The 3,882-nt window shown below is 51.7% G+C and overlaps 1 pseudogene; it reads left to right on the forward strand.

The window, feature by feature from the left end:
- The first annotated feature begins 967 nt into the window (after positions 1-967).
- Positions 968-3,447, forward strand: LOC101443969 (ADP/ATP translocase 3-like; annotated as a pseudogene).
- Positions 3,448-3,882: the final 435 nt, after the last annotated feature.

A 3,882-nucleotide genomic window follows, 5' to 3' on the forward strand; every position in this document is an offset into this window, starting at 1 on the left:
GCACGAGGCCTCCCTCGCCAGTTACTCCGTCCTCTTTTCCTGCTCTCTTCAGAGGTCTCTGTCCTTTGTTCCCTTTCTTCTCTGGACATCCCCGCTGTTTGCTCATCTAGCTCCCAGCCATGTTCCTTCCACTCCACAGCCAGACACATTGACTTCAAATTTATAAGCCGTGACAGACTGGTACCTTTTAAACAATGTTCATCCATTCAATAACCAGCCATTGAGCTCACACTTGTATGAGGTGCTCTTCTAGGCACTGGGAATCCAGCAGTAAACAAGATAGACAAAATGCCTAACCTCATCTACACCTTACTTCCCAATGGAGAGGGATGCTATTTTGTTGCTAAACAAATGAACATGCCCAGAACTTTCTGAAACAGTATGCAAAACGAGAGTCATCCTCCAGAGAGGACTGCTTGCCCCGGCAGCCCTTCAACTGTCCAACAACTTTATTAATTTATTTTTAAAAAGATTTATTTTTTATTTATTTCTCTCCCCTTCCCGCCCTCCCCCCAACCCCCCCGCCCCAGTTGTCTGTTCTCTGTGTCCATTTGCTGTGTGTTCTTTCTTGTCCACTTCTGTTGTTGTCAGCGGCACTGGGAATCTGTGTTTCTTTTTGCTGCGTCATCTCGCTGTGTCAGCTCTCCGTGTGTGCGGCACCATTCCTGGGATTCCTGGGCAGGCTGCACTTTCTTTCCCTCTGGGTGGCTCTCCTTACAGGCACACTCGTTGCGTGCGGGGCTCCCCATACACGGGGGACACCCCTGCGTGGAATGCACTCCTTGCGCACATCAGCACTGCGCATGGGCCAGCTGTACACGGGTCAAGGAGGCCCGGGGTTTGAACCACAGATCTCCCATGTGGTAGACAGACGCCTTATCCACTGGGCCAAGTCCTCTTCCCCCAACAACTTTAAATAAGCAAGGTCTGACCTGTGTGAACGACGGCAGCCACGACCTCCACCACGATGGCTGATGCCAAGGACAGGCCTTCTACACATCGAGCCCTGCTGCTCGGTTCCCCACAGGCCTTCTCACCGTCAGTCCTCACGGCAACCCTGTGGAACTCACTGGTATTAAACAGTTTATAGACGAGGAAACAGAGCCTAAGTGGGATTTAATAACCTGGCCAAGTTCATGAAGCTGTGATTCAGCAGAACTGGGATTTGAACCCAGGCAGTCTAGGAGGCAGCACTCACCTTTCAGCTACACTTCCCATGATAGAAAATCAAGAGCCAATTTGAGGGAAGCAGATGCGTCTCAAATGATTGAGCTCCCACCTACCACATGGGAGGTCCCGGGTTTGGTTCCTGGTGCCTCCTAAAGAAGACAAACAAGACAGCGAGCTGACATGATGGGATGGCACAGCAAGGTGACACAACAAGATAACGCAACAAGAGATACAAAGGAGGGAAACATAATGAGAGACACAACCAAGCAGAGAGCAGAGGTGGCTCAAGTGATTAGGTGCCTCCCTCCCACATGGAAGGCCCAGGGTTTGGTTCATGGTGCCTCCTAAAAAAGAAAGATGAGCACACAATGAACAGACACAGCAAATGCAAAAACAATGAGGGGTGGGGAGAAATAAATAAGTAAAACCTTTAAACAAACAAACAAAAAAAGCAAATTTGAAGTGCTGGAATGAGGCGGGAGAGGCTTTTTTTTTGGAGATGAGGGGCAGAGATGGCCTGACTCCCCTCTACCCTAAACCACTGGAACCATTGGTGCACAGAAACCCAGGTGCCCACGCAGGAATACACACATGCTCCCTGAGCTTTGCGCCCAGAACCCACGGCCAGCACCATCTCCTCCGCAGCCTTTGTGGATCCTTGCTTCTGACGCTGGGATGGAGCCAGGCAGGGAGGTACTTGGGTGACTGATAGGCGTATACACGGGACAGCTCTGCTTAGTGACATTTGTAAAGCCAGTGTCTTACTTACTTCAAGCAACTGTGGCATCCCTTCTGGGATAATCTCAGCTGCTATTTTTAAGAACGGAGATTAATACTCAGCAGCTGCTGAGTTCCAGTCGCTGTGCTGGGCCCACTTAAATAAGAATTATGTATTATCTTTGAGAAAGCATCAGCTCACTTTAAAAGGTTTAAGAGAAACTGCCAAGTCCTGAATCCAACCTACGCAGCTATATTACTTGTGCTTAATTTATAAATTAAGCTGCAATTTCAAGGTCACTGCTCTCTGGTAGGTGGAATTACTGGATGGCATTTAACCTAAGTGAGGCTGAACATTTCCCCAACTTTCAGAAGGCAGGAAGAAGAGGCGGTGAGCACCACAGGGGGAGGAGAGCACCTGGCACAGCTCCAGCTACCTTCTTCTGAGCCCCTGCACTTCCTTCAGGAGGCAGAATGCCCAGGGATCTAGGATGCAGTTCTGGCCTCTGCACTCACTAGCTTCACAACTCAAATGTTTGAAAACAATGATTCCCATACCAGAAGAGCTAAAGTTTGAAAAGTGACGATACCAGGAGCAACAGGAACTCCCACCCACTGCTGCCCAAGCTCTTTGGCAGGGTCTACTAAGGATGCCTTAGGAGCCAGCAAGGCCACCCTAGGTATATATCTCAGTGAAGTGTGCGTGTTTGTGCATCAAAAGACATGTACGAATGCTCAGAGAAGCACTTTTCGTAATAACCAACACTGGAAACACCAAATGTCCGTCGACAGAAGGGTGGATAAAAGCACTGGGGTAGACCCTCCCGCCCTGGGAGCTTTCACCGCTCCCGTGCCTACTCCGCCACCTCTCTGCTGCCACCACCGAACAGGCCATCCCCCTGGCCAAGGACTTCCTGGCAGGCAGCATCGCTGCCATCTCCAAGACAGCCATAGCCCCCGTCAAGCAGGTCAAGCTGCTGCAGTAGGTACAACCCGCCAGGAAACGGATCACCACCAACCAACAGTAAAAAAGGTACTGCGGACTGAATGCCTGCATTCTCAAGGAGCAGGGATACTTCCCCACACGAGCCCTCAACTTAAGGATAAGTTTAAGCAGGTGTTTCTGGGCGGTGCAGATAAGCACGCGCAGTCCTGGAGGTATTTTGCTGGCAACCTGGCCACCGATGGGGCAGCTGGAGCCACTTCTCTCTGCTTCTCAACCCACTCAATTTCACCAGAACCCGCTTGGCAGCTGATGTTGGGAAATCTGGCTCACAAAGAGAATTCAAAGGTCTGGGAGACCTTCAGGTGGAGATCACCAAATCTGACGGCATCCACGCCTGTACCAGGGACCCAACGTCTCCGTGGAAGGCATCATCATCCACAGGGCAGCTTGTTTTGGTAGGTATGATATCAACAAAGGTATGTTCCCCGACCCTGAGAGTGTGTTTCTCACATCTTGGGGAGTTGGACGATCACCAGACCATGACGGCCGTGGCTGGTGTGGTCTCCTACCCCTTCCACACGGTGGACCCCAAGGGGCCAGTGGACCCTCGTTAAGAACCCCTGATCTACACGCTTCCTTCTCTCAGTAGGGATGTTGGCGTCCTGGCAGAGTTTCCAGGCAGCAGGAGCTGAGGACTGGGAGCCTGTCCTCTTCCCGTCTTTCCTGTGTCCCCCTTCGGCAGGCCTAGCTGGTGGCCAGTCTCCCTCGGCCCACCAGACAGGGTCTCGCTAAATAAAGGGCACTGGCTGGTGGTGAAGAGCAGCACTGTGACCCAGGAGGAAAGGCTGGTCCCCAATGCCCAAGCCTCCCAACATTTACCAAGGGGACTTGTGAGAAAGGCTGGGGGTGGGAAAGGGGCTTTCGGAACCTTCGAGGTGGGTAAGCCAACTGTACAGAACTGCCCAGGCCACAGCTCAGGACTCTGGGCCTCTAAAAGCAACGTTTCAGAGAAGACAGCTCCCCTACCCCCTGACTTCACTCACAACCCA

This window comes from Dasypus novemcinctus, chromosome 13, assembly GCF_030445035.2.
Source record: "Dasypus novemcinctus isolate mDasNov1 chromosome 13, mDasNov1.1.hap2, whole genome shotgun sequence".
NCBI classification, from domain to species: Eukaryota; Metazoa; Chordata; class Mammalia; order Cingulata; family Dasypodidae; genus Dasypus; species Dasypus novemcinctus.